Raw genomic sequence first — 21,942 nt, forward strand, 5'->3', positions numbered from 1 at the left:
CTGGCCCTTCGATAGTGACAGTCATGAATGGGTTAATATACTCTACAATCAGTTGCTATTCCATATTCAAACAATACCAGCTGTAAATTATTCAACAAAGGTGTTTGGCAGGTGGAGCAGTGTTTATTACTTAACAGCTCATCCATATTCTCTACATATATAAGAAGATTAATATTGAACAATTTCGCAAACAATGTACTCAATATGGTTATACAATTAGTGATTTATTTATTGATAAGAGTAACAGCAACAGGTTTGATCAGTGTCCAAATTATGGTTAATTATTTAACATGCCTGCAGGCAGCTGTCTGTTCTCAAATCTCAGGACTTTGATTCATTGCAGCTCAGTTCCAGCCATCTTGCCCCATTGTATGATTGCTACAGATATTATTCAGGAACAAAATGGTATTGAAGCACACACACACACAGTTTAGCTGTGAATCGTGGCAGACACCATCTTGGTGAGTGCCCAGCTAATATGCAGAGTTGGCAGATCATGATGTCAATCACTGTGCAACACTGATTTGACCTTAGCGATGTCATTTTGGAGCTCAATGCTCCAGCTAACACCCTCTCTAACCACGTACAGCCGAACACATGTTCAGCCACAGGAAAGTCCCCCAGCAGCATTGTTTAAAGGGATCATCAAATACTTTCAGGTCAGTTCCTGGTTGATTTTTACTGCCTATTGTTACAATCCTATAAGTGTTTGGTGTTTTCCATAGTTCTTCCAAGTTGCAAATGTCTATAGGTAGTGGTGTGGTAAGTGCTGAAGGAGTTTTTGCTGACTTCAAGGCTTCTGCACAAATCACTTTTGCCCAGACATGGGTGCAGTCGTAGACATTCTCCTTGGAGTACAGCACAACTTGGAGAATGAACAGATGAACAGGGACCACGTAGAGCAGGACAATCTGCTGGAAGTGGGAGGAGGAAGAGGGGAAAAGGCCTCAGCCAAAGGCCCCATCCATCCAGCGCATTCAGGGAACAAATCTCTTACCGGAACCTCAGTGAGGAAGAATGTGTGAGAAGTTTGTGCATCAATAAGAACGTCTGCTCTAAAATCTGTCAGTTACAGCAGCCACAATGGCAACCTCATGATAAGGGTCGATCATTTAGATGAGGAGAAATTTCTTCACTCAGAGGATTGTGAATCTTTGGAATTCTCTACCCCAGGAGGTTGTAACTAAATATATTTAAAGCTGAAACAGAAAGATTTTTAGTCGCTCAGGGAATCAAGGGATATGGGAAGTGGGCGGGAAAGTGGAGTTGAGGTCAAAGTTTAGCCATGATCGTATTGAATGGCAGAGTAGGCTTGAGGGGCCGAATGGTCTATTCCTGCTCCTATGTTTTTATACCTTTCTTCTGTCGGTTGCCTCATTGATGTCCTCTTACTTTCCCCACCCTTACACCATAACCTTACCCTCGTGCCGTTTTCTTTCAGAAACTCAAGAGCGACAGTGATAGGTGATTCAGTAGTCAGGGGAACAGTCAGGCGTGAATCCAGGATGGTGTGTTGCCTCCCTGGTGCAGGGTCAATGATGTCACTGAGCGGCTGCAGAGCATCCTGAAGGGGGAGGGTGAACAGCCAGCAGTCGTGGTCCACATCGGAACCAACGACACAGGGAGAAAGAGGGATGAGGTCCTGCAGTCAAACTTTAGGGAGCTGGGGAAGATATTAGAAAGCAGTACCCTCAAAAGTAGTAATCTCCAGATTACTCCCATTGCCACATGCAAGTGAGTAGAGAAATAGAAGGATAAGACAGATGAATGCGTGGCTGGAAAAATGGTGCAGGAGGGAGGGCTTCAGATTCCTGGGACATTGGGACCGGCTCTGGGGGAGATGGGACCTGTACAGGCCGGATGGGTTGCACCTGAACAGAGCCGGAACTGAGTTCCTTGTGGGATGTTTTGCCAGTGCTGTCGGGGAGGGTTTAAACTAGTTTGGCAGGGGGATGGGGACCTGAGGGTAGACTCAGCTGGGACAAAATCAAATTAAAATGGAAGGTGGAAAATTAATGGATGAGTCTGGAAGACAGAGGAAACAAAGGTTAGGAAATAAAAAAAAGAGTTTGGCAGTGCCCAAGGGGATCTATTTCAATGCAAGGAGGATAGCAAATAAAGCAGATGAGCTGAGGGCAGAAGGCTACGGGCGAAGTGCTGGAAAATGGGATTAGAATAGTTAGGTGCTTGATGGCCGGCACAGACACGACGGGCCGAAGGGCCTGTTTCTGTGCTGTATAACTCTATGACTCTATAGACACGTGGCAGTATGATATCATAGCTATTACAGAAATATGGCTTAAGGAGGGACCGGAATGGCAGCTCAACGTTCCTGGATACAGGGTTTTCAGACGCGATAGGGAGGGGGATAAGAAAGGATGGGGGGGGGGGGGAGCAATTCTGGTCAAAGAAATTATTGCAGCTGTAAAGAGGGATGATATGTTGGAAGGTTCATCAATTGAGGCCATATGGATTGAGCTAAGGAACAAAAAAGGGGTAATCACACTGCTGGGAGTGTCCTATAGACCCCCAAACAGTCAGAGGGAGGTAGAAGAGCAGATATGTAGACAAATCTCTGAGAAGTGCAAGAACAGTGCGGCACAGTGGCGCAGTGGTTAGCACCGCAGCCTCACAGCTCCAGTGACCCAGGTTCAATTCTGGGTACTGCCTGTGTGGAGTTTGCAAGTTCTCCCTGTGTCTGCGTGGGTTTCCTCCGGGTGCTCCGGTTTCCTCCCACATGCCAAAGACTTGCAGGTTGATAGGTTAATTGGCCATTATAAATTGCCCCTAGTATAGGTAGGTGGTAGGGAAATATAGGGACAGGTGGGGATGTGGTAGGAGTATAGAATTAGTGTAGGATTAGTATAAATGGGTGGTTGATGGTCGGCACAGACTCGGTGGGCCGAAGGGCCTGTTTCAGTTCTGTATCTCTAAGCTAAACTAAACAATAGGGCAGTAATAGTAGGGGATTTTAATTACCCCAATATTAACTGGAATAGTTTTAGTGTGAAAGGAATTGAGGGAGCAGAATTCTTGAGGTGCATTCAGGAGAACATTTTTGCCCAGTATGTAGCAAGTCCAACAAGAGAGGGTGCAGTTTTAGACTTAGTTTTAGGAAATGAAGATGGGCAGGTGGAAGGAGTTTTTTTTCATTCATTCATGGGATGTGGGTGTCACTGGCTAAGCCAGCATTTACAGCCCATCCTAATTGCCCTTGAACTGTGTGGCTTGCTAGGCTATTTCAGAGAGCATTTTAAGAGTCAACCACATTGCTGTGGGTCTGGAGTCACATGTAGGCCAGACCAGGTAAGGATGGCAGATTCAGATTTCCTTCACTAAAGGGCATTAGTGAACCAGATGGGTTTTTACAACAATCGGCGATGGTTTCACGGTTAGACTAGCTTTTTAATTACAAATTTATTAATTGAATTCAAATTTCACCATCTGCCATGGTGGGATTCGAACCCGTGTCCCCAGAACACTAGCCTGGGCCTCTGGGCGACTAGTCCAGTGACATTACCACTACACCACCACCTCCCCTTTGTGTGGGTGAGAGACCATTTTGGTGGTAGCGATCATGATTGAGTCAATTTTAACATAATTGTGGAAAATGACAGACAGAACAGGTTAGAGTTTTCATTTGGGGCAAGGCCAATTTTACTAAACTGAGGAGTGATTTAGTGAAAGTGAACTGGAAACAGCTACTTGAAGATAAATCAGTGTCAGAGCAGTGGGAGGCATTCAAAGGGGAGATTCAAAGGATTCAGAGTAAACATGTTCCCACAAAGAAAAAGGGTGAGGAGGTGAGGGACCTTGGAGTGAATGTCCACAGATTCCTGAAGGTAGCTGGACAGGTCAATAAGGTGGTTAAGAAGGCAGATGGAATCCTTTCCTTTATTAGCTGAGGCATAGAATATAAGAGCAGGGAGGTTATGCTGGAACTGGATAAATCATTGGTTAGGCCACAACTTGAGTACTGTGTACAGTTCTGGTCACCTCATTACAGAAAGGATGTAATTGCACTAGAGAGGGTACAGAGGAGATTTATGAGGATGTTGCCAGGACTGGAAAAATGCAGCTATGAGGAAAGATTGGATAGGCTGGGGTTGTTCTCCTTGGAACAGAGAAGGCTGAGGGGAGATCTGATTGAAATGTACAAAATTGTGAGGGGCCTGGATAGAGTGGAGGTGACGGGTCTATTCACCTTAGCAGAGAGGTCAGTGACTGGGGGACATAGATTTCAAGTGATCGGTAGAAAAATTAGAGGGAAGATGAGGAAAAACATTCTCACCCAGAGAGTGATGATGGTCTGGAACTCACCGCCTGAAAGGGTAGTTGAGGCAGAGACCCTCAACTCATTCAAAAGGAGCCTGGATAGGCACCTCAAGTGCCGTAATCTGCAGGGCTACAGACCAAATGCTGGAAGGTGGGATCATTTTTTGACTGGCACAGACATGATGGGCCAAGTGGCCTCTTGCTGTGCCTTAAACTTCCTATGATTCTAGGTGTAACCTGGCCAGACAGTAGAGGGACACCATGAAGACCGTGATAATGAAGAGATAGATAACGCTGTCACTTAATTTCAGACTCGCAGCCACCAGCTCAGCACTGTGCATAGCTTAGAGGATAGATTAGAGGCAGGATCCGCATGTGGTGAGATACCAGGCATGAGTGTGCTTCAGCCAGGGCAAGGGGAAAGGAATAGCATGGGTGCCAGCTCACCAGGGGGCGAAGCCACATGTATGTTCTGCGGCAGCAGAAGACTCAGATGAGGATGATTCTGCTTAAATTCATTGATTCAAAAACTCCAATGGTTCTGACTTTCCTGTTACTTTCCTGTTTGCCCTCGTGTGATCTACTGCTGATTCAAAGTCCTGCATCAGCTGCTGTCCATCTGAGCAACAGGTGAAATCGAGCAATTGGACTGACACGTTACCATTCAGGCAGTACCTGCCAAGGTCCTTGGGTGATAAATTAAACAGCTTCCTCCCCAGAAAACTGGTGCAGGGACCTAATCATCCATCTCACATCCCACTTCACTCTCATCAGACACTCTCTTCTGATTTGCAAGCTGCAGATGTTGTAAGTATCTTTCTGTGGGTTTCATCACATGATCTTGAATTGCCCCACCCCACACTCCCACCATTGGTCCATCCTCCAGGTGCACTGCCTTCCACAGCCAATTGGAAAGGGATAAGACTCTTGGGCCCTGATATTTACAGAGTGAAGGGGAGACTTTGTCAGGAGGAGATCTGGATGGAAATCCCAGAGGTAACATAAGAACATAGGATCTAGGAGCAGGAGAAGGCCATTCGGCCCCTCGAGTCTGCTTCACCATTCAATAAGATCATGGCTGATCTTCTACCTCAACTCCACATTCCTGCCCCGTATCCTTTGATTCCCTGAGAAATCAAAAATCTGTCTATCTCAGTCTTGAATATACTCAACAATGGAGCATCCACAGCCCTCGGGGGTAGAAAATTCCAAAGATTCACAACACCCTGAATGAAGAAATTTCTCCTCATCTCAGTCTGAAATGATTGGCCCCTTATCCGGAGACTGTACCTCCGTGTTCTAGATTCCCTAGCCAATGGAAACAACCTTTCAGTATCTACCCTGTCAAGCCTCTTCAGAATCTTACATGTTTCAATGAAATCTCCTCTCAGTCTTCTAAACTCCAGAGATTAGAGGCCCAATTTATTCAGCCTCTCATCATAGGGAAATCCTCTCATCCGAGGAACCAATCTAGCTGTAATATTACTTTTTCCTTCGGTATGTGAACTATTGTATGATTCACAAGACTCCAAGTAATATCCAAAGAATCCAAAGAATTCTAACTTAATTGGAACAGATATATACACAGTGATTGCAGGAGGCACATCTACACACATCTCACTCTGTCGGGTTACACCCAGAACTCCCTGGTCATGTGTGCTGTGACATCACTTCCTCCGGTGATCTTCACATACAGCCTCTTAAGGCGCTCTCACAACATCCTCCATTTTTCTACAAATAAAAACATATGTACAATATACAATGATATTGCGGTTTGTACTAACAATACATGATTAAAACAAAACATTGTTTGCAAGTAAGCATTTTCACACTCTCTAAAACGTAGAGGAGATTTGCTTATTCATCCTGATCTTGTTATCATGAACCTTTTCTAAGAGCTGAGCTCGTCTTAATATTAGATTCCAACATATTCCCAATGACTGATGTCAGTTACATTTGCTAACTTCCAGTCTGCTGGAATCATTCTGGAATCTAGGCAATTTTGGAAAATCATAGCCAGTGCATCCACTGGACTGACTTTTTTTTCCCATGGCAGGGTTCCTGCTTCCGAGCTGAGAAAGCGGGAGGAATCCCACCCTGGCCAGCTGGAGCCCCTCTGGAGTGAATCAACATCATCAGGCCAATTGTCTCAGGATAAGGAGCCATCATCAGACTGTGGGTGTACCTACTCCACAAGGACTGCAGCGGTTCAAGAAGGCAGCTCACCATCACCTTCTCAAGGGCAATTAGAGATGGACAATAAATGCTGGCCTGGCCAGCGACATCTACATCCCAGCAACGAATAAAAAACAACTAAAAGCTCAGCCATGGGATTCCTGCCCCTTTAAAGACAGAGGTTTCCATCTCCAAGAGCTGCCAGCCAATCACAGGGCCAGCAGCTCAGCAATATTGGCAGTGCCACTGGGAGCAGTGGCCCAGCATTGGAGACACAGACCTCAGGTAAGTGAGGCGGGGTCATCAGGGCCTGTCCGGCAGGTCCCGGAGAGGTTGGTGGGGGTGGACATTTTGTGCACGGGCAGGGTAGTTCATGGAGGTGCAGGTTTTCTGGCGGGGGACCTCCGTGGGCCACAGATGGCCATTAATAGGCCACTTAAGGGCCTTAATTGGTTTCTGGGCATGAAGACTGTCTTTGGCCTATCCCACTTTTGACAAAATTGCACTGCAATGGCCCTCCAGCCTTTGCCTCCTGTCGCAATTCTATAGGCCCCCCACCTCTGAACCCTTGTTATTCCTAATCACCACCCATACTATTTCTACTTCCTGATCTTCTGAGCCGAGCTCCTTTCCCACTCCTCTCCTTATCTCAGGGGGGCCCATAAAATTCAGCCCACTATCTCTGTAGCTACTCAAGGAGGTAGGTGATCAGATCCTGGGGATTTGTTGGATTTTAGTCCCTTAAGTTTCTCCAATACTTTTTCTCTGCTGATATTAATCGCTTTAAGTTCCTTACTCTATTAGTTCCTTGATTACCCTTTATTTCTGGTACGTAATTTGTGTCTTCTACTGTGAAGACAGACACATAATATTTGTTCAACATCTCTGCCATTTCCTCATTCCCCATCATAATTTCTCCTGTCTCTGCCTCTAAGGGAATTTTTAGCTACTCTCCTCCTTTTTATATACTTGTAAAAGCTCTTACAATCTGTTTTTATATTTCTGGTTCGTTTACTCATATTCAATTTTTTCTCTTTTTGCCAACTTTTTGGTCACTCTTTGCTGGTTTCAGCAACTCTCCCAATCCTCAGGGTTATTACTATTCATCACAACATTGTGAGCCTCTTATTTTAATCTCATACTATCCTAACTTCCCTAGTAAGCCATGGATGGATCTTTCTTGCTGAGTTTTTGTTTTTTAGTATAACATATTGTTACAACCAGGTCAGAATGGTGACGAGGGGTCCCTTTTAGCCTTCACTTGGTCTTATTATAACAGGGTTTAATTTTAAACACACTGTGTTTTGAGCTCCCCCTTTGGTGAATCCTTGTTCACCACTTTCTGATTATAAGGCAAAGAAATGAGCACAAACAGGCTTTCTTAGGTTTAAAGAAGAAAAGTGAAATTTATTAAACTTAAACTCTAATTTGGTTAACGCCTATGGATACACGCAGCTCCCCACACAAGCATGCATATGCGATATGCACATACAAATAGAGACAGAAAAGAGCAGAAGAAAAAATTGAGAGGTTTCAGGCAATATCAGAAGAGTTTCTTGTTACTGTGCTTTGAGCTCACTGTAGTCCTTTTGTAGGTAGTCCTTGCTTTTTGTTGGGGCCCAGTATTCTTCTTAAACCTTGTTCACTGTAGGAGACTTTTCTCTCTTGGGGTTCCCTGTGCGTTCAATGGATTCCAAAGCTGGTGAGAAAGAGATGAGCAGACAGGAGAGAGACAGCGGCGAGCCAGCCATAAGACGTCTTTTCCAGTTCAGGAGCAAATAGCTTTCTGAGTTCAAATTCTCTATGGCAAGTTCAAATTCAAAAATCATGTCAATTCAATTAGTCAAGTGATGAAACTTGGTCTGACCACATCTATTTGTGTATTCAGCCATTTTAGCAGTTAACCTGGAATGCTAGCCTCTCCACCTTCAACGTCTGGTAATCAAAAGTCCACTGTGGATTAAATTGGAGCGGGAAGTGGTCCCTTTGTCCTTTCCAAGCACTGTCTGCTACTATGCAAATGTCTTTCCAGTTAGGGGCTTGGCAATTCCTTGTGATAGGCCCTCTTTTCTTCCCAGCAACAATTTTAAGTTTTAATGTTCATGTGGTGAAATATGTGTCTCATTCTTGGCAGGTGGGGGCCTTCATGACAATATTTATGTTAAACATTTTGAATTGTTTCTTTAAATATTTCCCACTCTTTATTTACCGCCATTCCATTTAGTCTATTTTCCCAATCAACCTCAACCAGTTCTCCTCTCATACCGATGTAATTGATGTCATTTAAGATTCTTGCTTTGGACTCGAGTAGGTTACTCTCAAACTTAAATATGGAATTTAATTGTATTATGATCCATTCTTCACACAGGATCTTTTACAATGAGATTACTAATTAAGACTGCCTCATTATACAATACTAGATCTAAAATAGCTTTATCACTTATTGGTTCCACACTGTATTGTTCCAGGAAACTGTCATGAAAGCATTATATAAACTCATCATTCAGACTTCCTTTGCCCATGTGATTTGTCCAGTCGATATGAAGATTGAAGTCTCCCACGAATGTTACATTGCCTTTGATGGAAGCTCCAATTATTTCTTGTTTAATGCTCTGTCCAACAGTATAACTACTATTAGGGGGCCTATAAACTACTCCCACAGTGTTATTCTGACCCTTGTTATTCTTAATCTCTGGCCATACTGATTCTATTTCCTGATTTTCTGAGCCAGGATCCTTTCCCACTACTGTCCTTACATCATCCTTTACAATCAGGACTACCCCTCCTCCTTTGCCATTCTGCCTGTCTTTTTGAAATGTTGTGTACTCTGGAATATTTATCTCCCAACCTTGGTCACTTTGTAACCATGTCTCTGCAATGTTTATTAGATCTAAACTGTTTATCTCTATTTGGGCCACTATTTCATCTGCCTTATTACAAATGTGTTGTGCATTCAGATAGAGAGTGTTTAATTTTTTTATCACTATTCTTTACATGGACCTTATTGCTGATGCACTATTACCGTTAAACTCTCTGTCCTTTGCTATCCCACTCTGCTTATCTTTACCCAAATCATTATGCTGCTCTATTGCCTCGACCTTTCTCTTTAGATTTCTAAATCTTCCTTCGCTTGACTCTTCCTACAATCCCTATCCACAGCCCTAGTTATACAATCTTCCAGGATGTTGACCCAATGGAGCAGTTCCCTGTTTTCCCAGTACGGGAGCCAGTGCCTCATGAAACAAAACCCCATCATCTCACATGACTCTGTGAGCCATGATTTTAACTCCTGAATGTCCAACTGAAATTAACTGCAGGACATACTTTAATTTTCTTCAACAGGTTTCCCACCCAACAGCCATTATATTATATTCCATCTGCCATGTTCTTGCCCACTCACTAAGTCTTTGCAAATCCCCTTGAAGCCACTTCGCATTTTCCTCACAAAACACATTCCCACCTAGTTTGTGTCATCCGCTAACTTGAAAATATTACATTTGGTCCCCACATCCAAATCATTGATACATATTGTGAACAGCTGGGGCCAAGTACCGATCTTTGCGGTAACTCACTAGTCACAGACTGCCAACATGAGGATGACCCGTTTATTCCTACTCTCTGCTTTCTGCCTGTTAACCAATCCTTAATCCATGCCAGTATATTACCTCCTATCCCATGTGATTTAATTTTGCTAACCAACCTCCTGTGGGGGACTTTATCAAAAGCCTTCTGAAAATCCAAGTATACCACGTCCACCGACTCCCCTTTATCAATTCTGTTAGTAACATCCTCAAAAAACTCCAACAGGTTCATCAAACATGATTTCCCATTCAGAAATCCACGTTGACTATGTCCAATCAGATCATTATTATCCAAGTGTCAATTTATCACATCCTTTAGAATAGATTCTAGCATTTTCCCTGCTACTGATGTAAGGCTAACAGGTCTGTAGTTCTCTGTTTTCTCTCTCCCTCCCTTCTTAAATAGTGGGGTGGCATCTGCTACCTTCCAATCTGCAGGATCTGTTCCAGAATCTATAGAATTTTGGAAGGTGATCACCATTGCATCCACTATCTCCATAGCTACCTCTTTCAACACTCTGGGATGTAGAATATCAGGTCCTGGGGACTTATTAACTTTCAGCCCCATTAATTACCACAATACAACCTTCTTACTAATACTAATTTCCTTCAATTCCTCATTCTCCCTAATCCCTTGGATCTCTAATTCTGGGAGATTTCTTGTATCTTCCTCAGTGAAGACAGACACAAAGGGCTGAATTTTACGCCACCCCGCCCCCCGCCCCAACAAAGAGCAGGATGGTGGCGTGGGGGGAGAGTAAAAAGGAACAGGAGGCTTCGGGGGCCCTTCCCGACCTGCTCCCGCCTCTGCCGCCACTTTATGTAGGGCGGCGGTGGTGAAAAACAGCCCACCCACCCCAGGCCAATCAAGGTCCTTAAGTGGCGACTTAACGGCCACTGCAGGGCCTTCGCCCAACTCCATGGGGATTTTATCCATAGCTAGTCGGGCGGCCGAGTCCGAGAGAAGCCACCTGACAAAAGCAGGCGGCTTTCTGATAGCCCGGGCGAGGGCCCTCATGATTGGGCACCCAGTTCCCGATGGAGGGCTGCCCCCACTGCCCCAACCACCCCCAACACCCAACACGGCCCATGTCCCCCCAGTCGACTACCGTTGCCTCACCGGGGCCTGACCGATTACCCCCGGCGAGACAACCAAAACTTACCTTTGTTCCAGCTGCCCAACATCTTCTTCAAGCTGGGCTGGAGTTCCAGCCGTGACCACCGCTCCCGGTGGCGTTGCTGGGACAGTTAGCTGCTGGCCCGCTGATTGGCTGGCAGCTCTATTTGGCGGGACTTGCTACCTCAAGCAGGTGGAAATCCCGCCTCACACCTTTTAAAGCCCGGCGACCAGCAAAATACGGTTGGATACCCAGGCGAGGTGCAAGTGGGTTCGCCACTGACTTTTCAGTCGGTGGACGGCTCCCGTCTGCCCAGGGGTAAATCCCGGCCAAAGTAATCATTTAGCTTCTCTGTCATTTCTCAAATTCTCCTGACTCTGCCTATAATGGACTCACATTTGTCTTAGCCAAACGTTTCCTTTTTACATACCTATTTTATGTTTTTTGCTAGTTTACATTCATATTCTATTCTCCCTTTCTTTATCAGTTTCTTGGTCCTCCTTTGCTGTATTCTAAAATCTTCCCAATCCTCAGGTTTACTACTATTTCTGGCAATTTTATAGGCCTTTTCTTTTAATCTTATACAATCCTTAACTTCCTTTGTTATCCACAGTTGACTGCCTTTACTTTTGAGGTTTTTGTGCCTTGAAGGAATTTATAGTTGCTATAAACTATGTAATAATTCTTTGATAACTATCCATTTTCTACGCACTGTTATACCTTTTAATGTATTTTCCCAATCCACCTCAGCCAATGTGCTCCTCATACCTTCATCATTTCCTTTGTTCAAATTTAACACCCTGGCTTCAGATTGAATTACCTCACCTTCAAACATAATGTAAAATTCTATCATATTATGATCCCTCATTCCTAAAAGTTCTTTTAGAACAAGATTATTAATTACCCCTTTCTCGTTACATAATACTAGATCTAAAATAGCCTGTTCTCTCGTCGGTTCCTCAACATACTGCTCTAGAAACCCATCCCTAACACACACCAGAAACTCGTCCTCCACAGCATTAGTGCTCATTAGGTTTACCCAGTCTATATGCAGATTGAATTTACCCATAATTACTGTATTACCCATGCTACATGCTTCTCTAATCTCCTGATTAATACCATGCCCCACACTACCGTTACTGTTTGGTGGCCTATAAACAACTCCTACCAATGTTTGCTGCCCCTTGCTGTTTCTTAGCTTCACCCAAACAGATTCCACATTTTGTTCTTCCGATCTGAGATCCCCCCTTATTAATGTACTGATCCCACCCATTATTATCAGCGCAACACCACCTCCTTACTAAATGTTGACTATCTTTGAATATTCAGTTCCCAGTCTCGGTCACCCTGTAGCCACGTTTTTGTAATGGCAATTAGATCATACCCATTTACCTCTATTTGTGCCTTTAAATCATCTACCTTGTTGTGAATGCTGTGTGCATTCAGGTAGAGTGCCCTTAACCTTGTCTTCTTGACATTATTCTGCATTCTAAGCCAAGTTGATGCCTTTGTTTTGCCTGCCTTCTAATGTCACTTGCTACTTTTCTACCTCCTGTTACCAGCTCTACTTCCTTCCAATTTGAACTACCCCTCAGGTTCCCATCCCCCTGACAAGCTAGTTTAAACCCTCCCCAACAGCACTAGCAAATCCCCTGCGAGGATATTAGTTCTGGTCCTGTTAAGGTGTAGTCCGTCCATCTTGTACAGGTCCCACCTGCCCCAGAACTGGTCCCAATGCCTCAGAAATCTGATGCCCTCCTTCCTATACCAATTCTCCAGCCACGTGTTCAATCGATCAGTCCTTGTATTCCTGTTTTCACTAGCATGTGGCACTTGGAGTAATCCTGAGATTAATGCTCTTGAGGTCCTGTTTTTTAATTTCCTTCTTAACTCCCTAAAATCTGCTTTCAGGACCTCATCCCTCTTCCTACCTATGTCACATACCATCCTGGAGTCATGTTTACTCCCGCAGAAATGTGGTCTGATCCCCTGACTATCGAATCCCCTATCACTATTGTTCTTCCATTCTTCCTCCCTTCCTGTACAGCTGAGCCACCCGTGGTGTCACAGACTTTGCTCTGGATGCACTCCCCCGAGGAACCATCAGTATCCAAAATGTAAAACCGATTAGCAAGCAAGATAGACTCCTGCACTGCCTGTCTGGTTCTCTTAGACTGCCTGGCGGTCACGCATTCCCTCTCTGCCTGTATGCTCCTAACCTGAAGTGTGACCACCTCCCTAAATGTGCTATCCACGTAGTCCTCTGCCTTGTGAATACACAACAGTGACTCCAGCCACCGCTCGAGTACAGAAAGCCTGAGCTCAAGCTTCTGCAGCAACTGACACTTCCTGCAGATGTGCTCATCTAGGACACGTGGTGCATCCATGACCTCCCACATACCGCAGGACGTACATTCCACTTGGCCGAGCTGACCTGCAATACCGTAACTTTAAAAGCTATTTATTATAATTAGAATAAGAATAACTTACCAGTTACTCACCAACCAGCTTCTTCCCCTGTACTGAGGAGAGAAGCAGCTACTGGAGGCTGAAGAAAGGTAGAAAAAGAAAGAAAGGAGCCCCTCCCTCACTGAACTCCCTCACACACCAACTCACACTTTATACCCTGTGCCCTTCAGCAGCACTCAATGCAGACAAGCAGCACTGAGGGTCCCCTGAATTGATGCTCCCTGTAAACAATGCTGTGTCAGCCCTGGTAGAGCTCAGAAACCAGTTTAAGCTAGCTACCTAATTAGCTAGCTACAGCTACTCTCAGGGAGCCTGTATATCCTTGTTTAAAACTGTAAGAAACTTAACTATCCTCTCAACTTAAACAGTAATTTCAATTAATTGCTAAATGTAAACAAAACAAAAACTAGACTCCAGAGAAATTAACCCTTGAAATCTGCTGACTAACCAATCTCCCTTCTTCGCACTCTGTGCCTCCAGTGACACTCAGTGCAGTTGGGGGAGGTGGGGGGGTGGGGGGCGATTGAGGGAAGGGGGTGGGAGTCACCACTCGTGAAGCTGGAAGCAGGTTAGATAATTCCCCCGGGGGAAATCCATCTGTTCCTCTTGGCCCACAAGCAGTGCTGTAAATGCACTTACCTCATTGATCCAGCCCTTCTCACCTCCTTCTACCTGCCAGGTTTCCCAAGGCCTGGGAATAATCCTGACAGTTAGAAAAACAACCTTATCGCCATCCCCAATATTTTTACAAACAATAGAAATGAAAATGTTCAGCATAGTGAGTAAAACACAATTTTGTTTAACTTCCCGATGATATATCTCTGGGCACTCTGACAGCAGCAGTGTCCTGGAGATTATCCTGCAATTCCAAGAGATTCCAGGCAACCAGACATTTACGACAATCCCGAGACCATGCAATATATTTACATTTATTTTCAAAACATGCAAAAGTCCAAGGCAAGATTGTGAAAGGTCAGGATAACTCCAGGAAAAAGGAAGGCCAGTACTGAGGGAGTGCTGCACTGTTGGAGGGACAGTAGTGAGGGAGCGCTGCACTGTCAGAGGGTCAGAACTGAGGGAGCGCTGCACTGTCGGAGGGTCAGAACTGAGGGAGCGCTGCACTGTCGGAGAGTCAGAACTGAGGGAGTGCTGCACTGTTGGAGGGACAGTAGTGAGGGAGCGCTGCACTGTTGGAGGGTCAGAACTGAGGGAGCGCTGCACTGTCGGAGAGTCAGTACTGAGGGAGTGCTGCACTGTCAGAGGGTCAGAACTGAGGGAGCGCTGCACTGTCGGAGAGTCAGTACTGAGGGAGTGCTGCACTGTCAGAGGGTCAGAACTGAGGGAGCGCTGCACTGTCGGAGAGTCAGTACTGAGGGAGTGCTGCACTGTTGGAGGGACAGTAGTGAGGGAGCGCTGCACTGTTGGAGGGTCAGAACTGAGGGAGCGCTGCACTGTCGGAGAGTCAGTACTGAGGGAGTGCTGCACTGTCAGAGGGTCAGAACTGAGGGAGCGCTGCACTGTCGGAGAGTCAGTACTGAGGGAGTGCTGCACTGTCAGAGGGTCAGAACTGAGGGAGCGCTGCACTGTCGGAGAGTCAGTACTGAGGGAGTGCTGCACTGTTGGAGGGTCAGAACTGAGGGAGCGCTGCACTGTCGGAGAGTCAGTACTGAGGGAGTGCTGCACTGTCAGAGGGTCAGAACTGAGGGAGCGCTGCACTGTCGGAGGGTCAGTACTGAGGGAGTGCTGCACTGTTGGAGGGTCAGTACTGAGGGAGTACTGCAATGTCGGAGGGTCAGTACTGAGAGAGTGCTGCACTGTCAGAGGGTCAGTACTGAGGGAGTGTTGCACTGTCGGAGGGTCAGTACTGAGAGAGTGCTGCACTGTCGGAGGGTCAGTACTGAGGCAGTGCTGCTCTGTCAGAGGGTCAGTACTGAGAGAGTGCTGCACTGTCGGAGGGTCAGTACAGAGGGAGCGCTGCACTGTCAGAGGGCCAGAACTGAGGAAGCGCTGCATTGTCAGAGGGTCAGTAGTGAGGGAGCGCTGCACTGTCAGAGGGTCAGTAGTGAGGGAGCGCTGCACTGTCGGAGGGTCAATACTGAGGGAGTGCTGCACTGTTGGAGGGTCAGTACTGAGGCAGTGCTGCTCTGTCAGAGGGTCAGTACTGAGAGAGTGCTGCACTGTCGGAGGGTCAGTACAGAGGGAGCGCTGCACTGTCAGAGGGCCAGAACTGAGGAAGCGCTGCATTGTCAGAGGGTCAGTAGTGAGGGAGCGCTGCACTGTCAGAGGGTCAGTAGTGAGGGAGCGCTGCACTGTCGGAGGGTCAATACTGAGGGAGTGCTGCACTGTCGGAGGGTCAGTACTGAGGGAGCGCTGCACTGTCAGAGGGTCAGTAGTGAGGGAGCGCTGCACTGTCGGAGGGTCAGTACTGAGGGAGCGCTGCACTGTCAGAGGGTCAGTAGTGAGGGAGCGCTGCACTGTCAGAGGGTCAGTAGTGAGGGAGCGCTGCACTGTCAGAGGGTCAGTAGTGAGGGAGCGCTGCACTGTCCGAGGGTCAGTGCTGAGGGAGCGCTGTACTGTCCGAGGGTCAGTGCTGAGGGAGCGCTGCACTGTCGGAGAGTCAGTACTGAGGGAATGCTGCACTGTCAGAGGGTCAGTGCTGAGGGAGCGCTGCACTGTCGGAGAGTCAGAACTGAGGGAGCGCTGCACTGTCCGAGGGTCAGTGCTGAGGGAGCGCTGTACTGTCCGAGGGTCAGTGCTGAGGGAGCGCTGCACTGTCGGAGAGTCAGTACTGAGGGAATGCTGCACTGTCAGAGGGTCAGTGCTGAGGGAGCGCTGCACTGTCGGAGAGTCAGAACTGAGGGAGTGCTGCACTGTCGGAGAGTCAGAACTGAGGGAGCGCTGCACTGTCAGAGGGTCAGAACTGAGGGAGTGCTGCACTGTCGGAGAGTCAGAACTGAGGGAGCGCTGCACTGTCAGAGGGTCAGAACTGAGGGAGTGCTGCACTGTCGGAGAGTCAGTACTGAGGGAGTGCTGCACTGTCAGAGGGTCAGTGCTGAGGGATTGCTGCACTGTCGGAGAGTCATTACTGAGGGAGTGCTGCACTGTCAGAGGGTCAGTGCTGAGGGAGTGCTGCACTGTCGGAGAGTCAGTACTGAGGGAGTGCTGCACTGTCAGAGGGTCAGTGCTGAGGGAGTGCTGCACTGTCGGAGAGTCAGTACTGAGGGAGTGCTGCACTGTCAGAGGGTCAGAACTGAGGGAGTGCTGCACTGTCAGAGGGTCAGAACTGAGGGAGTGCTGCACTGTCGGAGAGTCAGAACTGAGGGAGCGCTGCACTGTCGGAGGGTCAGAACTGAGGGAGTGCTGCACTGTCGGAGGGTCAGTACAGAGGGAGCGCTGCACTGTTGGAGGGTCAGTACTGAGGGAGTGCTGCACTGTCGGAGGGTCAGTACTGAGGGAGCGCTGCACTGTCAGAGGGTCAGAACTGAGGGAGCGCTGCACTGTTGGAGGGTCAGTACTGAGGGAGCGCTGCACTGTCAGAGGGTCAGAACTGAGGGAGCGCTGCACTGTCAGAGGGTCAGTACTGAGGGGGTGCTGCACTGTCGGTGGTGCAGTATGTGACATGAAATCCGGGCACCCTGTGCCTTCTCAGGTTGATGTATGGCACCATTTTGAAGAAAAGCTGTCCTGGGGCCAATATTTATCCCTCAACCAACATCACTAAAAACAGATCCTCTGGTCATTATAACATAGCTGACTGTGGAATCTTGCTGAGCACGAATTGGCTGCTGCGTTTCCTTCATTATAACAGAAACCACACTTTAAATGTGTTTCAACGGCTGTAAAAGATTTGGGACACTCTGAGGTTGTGAAAGGTGCGACATAAATGCAAGTCTTTCTTTTCTTGACAAATGTGATTTGATAAGATAAAGACAACCAGAAGTTCAACGCATCAAATGCTCAGAAATGTCACATTCCAAGACAAGCATCTTACGTTATCATCAGAGAATGAGCGGCCAAACGATATCGAGGAGAGAAGTTCACCATCTTGTGTAGGGATTTAGTTATCGCAGTTGCAGAGTGGGTGGTTTGTAACTCTCTCAGGCAGCTGGTAGTTTACAAGTTACACTGATTCATTTGCCGATTCCCGTCAACTTCAGCTGCTAATGATGGAGCTGAACAGCAGAGGGAGACAGCTACTGAGCTCCTGGAGAGAAAGCAGGCTGGTTCAGAGACGAGTGATGTGTTTCATCGTTGAACAAGCTATTTGTGTGAAAGTGAACATGGCCAATTTCAAGCAGCAGAAACCAGCCCCAGGTACAGTCCCAGCAAAGGGCAGCAAGAAGCACAGAGAGTGGAGGGTGGGCAGTTACTCCACCTACGTCCCAGAGTGATGATGCAGGTCCACAGAATCACAGAATTGTTACAATGCAGAGGGAGGCCATTCAGCCTATCATGTCCACACTGGCTCTCTGAAAGATTCATCCAGTTTCCAGCATCTGTTCCACGGCCATAAGCATCAGGAACTCCTCTGTGAACGATATTTACATACATCGTGGGTGAGGCTTCCCACCCGGCATCAAGCACTACATTATCAGCTCCTGGGAGATTCACACCGCGGTGTGCCAGCTCCTGCCAAGGAAGCTGGGCTCAAAGCATAACGTATCTGAAAGGACAACGGTCACGACCCAATTCACCAGCCCAAGTAAAACTCCACAATGAACTGAAAAAACAGGTGGAGCTTCAATTCAGAGTCAACAGTCTGGGTACTGCATTGCAACACCCAGCTCTACACACCACCAACTCTCTCCACCCATCCACCTCCTCAGTGTTGTCACACTCCTCACCCAACATTCAGTCCTCAATAAATCACACTTTACTCCAGCCAATCAATGTGAAGATAGAATAAAAACAAGAAATGCTGGAAATACTCAGCAGGTCTGGCAGCATCTGTGGAGAGAGAAGCAGAGTTAACGTTTCGGGTCAGTGACCCTTCTTCAGAACTGGCAAATATTAGAAATGTAAAAGGTTATAAGCAAGTAAAGCAGGGGTGGGGCAAGAGATAACAAAGGAGAAGGTGTAGATAGGACAAGGTCACAGAATAGCTGACCAGAAGGTCGTGGAGCAAAGGCAAACAATATGTTAATGGTGTGTTGAAAGAGAAAGCATTAGTACAGATAGGGTGTTAATGGACTGAAACTGAACAGCTGCAAGTACAAACATGAAAAAAACAGTGGGTAAGCAAACTGAACAAACTAAGATGAAATAAAATAAAATAAACACAAAAAAATATACTTAAAAAAAAGGAAAAAGAAAAAAATAACTAAAAATAAAAGTAAAATGGGGGGCCCGTCATGCTCTGAAATTATTGAACTCAATGTTCAGTCCGGCAGGCGGTAGTGTGCCTAATCGGTAAATGAGATGCTGTTCCTCGAGCTTGCGTTGATGTTCACTGGAACACTGCAGCAATCCCAGGACAGAGATGTGAGCATGAGAGCAGGGGGGAGTGTTGAAATGGCAAGCAACCAGAAGCTCAGGGTCCTGCTTGCGGACTGAGCGGAGATGTTCCGCAAAGCGGTCACCCAGTCTGCGTATGGTCTCCCCAATGTAGAGGAGACCACACTGTGAGCAGCGAATACAGTGTACTACATTGAAAGAAGTACAAGTAAATCGCTGCTTCACCTGAAAGGAGTGTTTGGGGCCTTGGATAGTGAGGAGAGAGGAGGTAAATGGGCAGGTATTACACCTCCTGTGATTGCATGGGAAGGTGCCATGGGAAGGGGATGGGGTGGTGGGGATAATGGAGGAGTGAACCAGGGTGTTGCGGAGGGAATGATTCCTTCGGAATGCTGACAGGGGAAGGGAGGGGAAGATGCATTTGGTAGTGGCATCACGCTGGAGGTGGCGGAAATGGCGGAGGATGATCCTTTGGATATGGAGGCTGATGGGGTGGAAAGTGAGGACATGGGGAACCCTGTTGCGGTTCTGGGAGGGAGGGGAAGGGGTGAGGGTAGAGGTGCGGGAAATGGGCCGGACACGGTTGAGGGCCCTGTCAATCACAGTGGGGGGAAATCCTCGGTTGAGGAAAAAGGAAGACATATCAGAAGCACTGTCATGGAAGGTAGCATCATCAGAGCAGATGCATCGGAGACGGAGAAACTGGGAGAATGGAATGGAGTCCTTACAGGAGGTAGGGTGTGAAGGAGTGTAGTCGAGGTAGCTGTGGGAGTCGGTGGGCTTATAATGAATGTTAGTAGACAGCCTATCCCCAGAGATGGCGACAGAGAAGTTGAGGAAGGGAACGGAAGTGTTGGAGATGGACCATGTAAAGGTAAGAGAAGGGTGGAAAATGGAAGCAAAGTTGATCAAGTTTTCCAGTTTGGGGCAGGAGCAGGAAACGGCACCAATAACGGAAAAAGAGTTGGGGGAGGGGGCCTGAGTAGGACTGGAACAAGGAATGTTCGACATATCCCACAAAAAGACAGGCATAACTAGGACCCATGCGGGTATCCATAGCAACACCTTTTACTTGAAGGAAGTGAGTGGAGTTGAAGGAGAAGTTGTTCAATGTGAGAACAAGTTCAGCCAGGCGGAGGAGGGTGGTGGTGGATGGGGATTGGTTGGGCCTCTGTTCAAGGAAGTAGCGGAGAGCCCTCAAACCATCCTGGTGGGGGATGGAGGTGTAGAGCGATTGGACATCAATAGTGAAGAGGAGGCAGTTGGGGCCAGGAAACTGGAAATTGTCAAAATGACGTAGAGCGTCAGAAGACTCACGGATGTAGGTGGGAAGAGACTGGACCAGCGGAGAAAAGATAGAGTTAAGATAGGAAGAAATAAGTTCAGTGGGGCAGGAGCAGGCTGACACAATGGGTCTGCCGGGATAGTCCCGTTTGTGGATTTTGGGAAGGAGGTAGAAGCGGGCTGTCTGGGGTTGTGGGACTATGAGGTTGGAAGCTGTAGAGGGAAGATCTCCAGAGGAGATGAGGTCAGTGACAGTCCTGTGGAAGGTAGCTTGATGTTCAGGGGTGGGGTCATGGTCCAGAGGGAGGTAGGAAGAAGTGTCTGAGAGTTGGTGCTCAGCCTCTACAAGGTAGAGGTCGGTACACCAGACAACAACAGCACCACCCTTGTCTGCAGGTTTGATGACCATGTCGGGGTTAGACCTGAGAGAACGGAGTGCCTCAAGTTCAGAAGGGGACAGGTTAGAGTGAGTGAGGGGGGCAGAGAAATTGAGCTGATCAATGTCTCGCTGACAGTTTTCAATGAAAAGATCAATGTGAAGATGGAAACCATTGTCTTCAGCCCCCGCCACAAATTCTCTTGCTTTGCCGCAGACTCCTTGTCATTTTTCAACCACTGTCACAGGCTGAACAGAGACAATGAAGGATTTCTAAAGGATTTTAGATGGCCAGTTGAGGGAAATAGATTTTCAGGGCCACGGGGATAGAACAAAGAACAAAGAACAAAGAACAAAGAAAATTACAGCACAGGAACAGGCCCTTCGGCCCTCCAAGCCTGCGCTGATCCAGATCCTCTATCTAAACATGTCGCCTATTTTCTAAGGGTCTGTATCTCTTTGCTTCCTGCCCATTCATGTATCTGTCTAGATAAATCTTAAAAGACGCTATCGTGCCCGCGTCTACCACCTCCGCTGGCAACGCGTTCCAGGCACCCACCACCCTCTGCGTAAAGAACTTTCCACGCCTATCCCCCTTAAACTTTTCCCCTCTCACTTTGAACTCGTGACCCCCAGTAATTGAATCCCCCACTCTGGGAAAAAGCTTCTTGCTATCCACCCTGTCTATACCTCTCATGATTTTGTACACCTCAATCAGGTCCCCCCTCAACCTCCGTCTTTCTAATGAAAATAATCCTAATCTACTCAACCTCTCTTCATAGCTAGCGCCCTCTATACCAGGCAACATCCTGGTGAACCTCCTCTGCACCCTCTCCAAAGCATCCACATCCTTTTGGTAATGTGGCGACCAGAACTGCACGCAGTATTCCAAATGTGGCCGAACCAAAGTCCTATACAACGTAACATGACCTGCCAACTCTTGTACTCAATACCCCGTCCGATGAAGGAAAGCATGCCGTATGTCTTCTTGACCACTCTATTGACCTGCGTTGCCACCTTCAGGGAACAATGGACCTGAACACCCAAATCTCGCTGTACATCAATTTTCCCCAGGACTTTTCCATTTACTGCATAGTTCACTCTTGAATTGGATCTTCCAAAATGCATCACCTCGCATTTGCCTTGATTGAACTCCATCTGCCATTTCTCTGCCCAACTCTCCAATCTATCTTATAGTCTGCTGTATTCT

At 47.1% G+C, this 21,942-nt stretch overlaps 1 long non-coding RNA gene across 2 annotated transcripts in view; it reads left to right on the top strand.

The window, feature by feature from the left end:
• Positions 1-485: 485 nt before the first annotated feature.
• The window catches only part of LOC137377360 (uncharacterized), a 34,804-nt gene continuing 13,347 nt past the window's right edge, over positions 486-21,942 (top strand). For both annotated transcript variants that reach the window (XR_010976402.1, XR_010976403.1), the window contains exons 1-2: positions 486-659; positions 6,332-6,735. This is a non-coding gene — a long non-coding RNA (uncharacterized lncRNA). The remainder of the gene's footprint in view (positions 660-6,331; positions 6,736-21,942) is intronic.

Source organism: Heterodontus francisci, chromosome 14 (assembly GCF_036365525.1).
Source record: "Heterodontus francisci isolate sHetFra1 chromosome 14, sHetFra1.hap1, whole genome shotgun sequence".
Lineage (NCBI taxonomy): Eukaryota > Metazoa > Chordata > Chondrichthyes > Heterodontiformes > Heterodontidae > Heterodontus > Heterodontus francisci.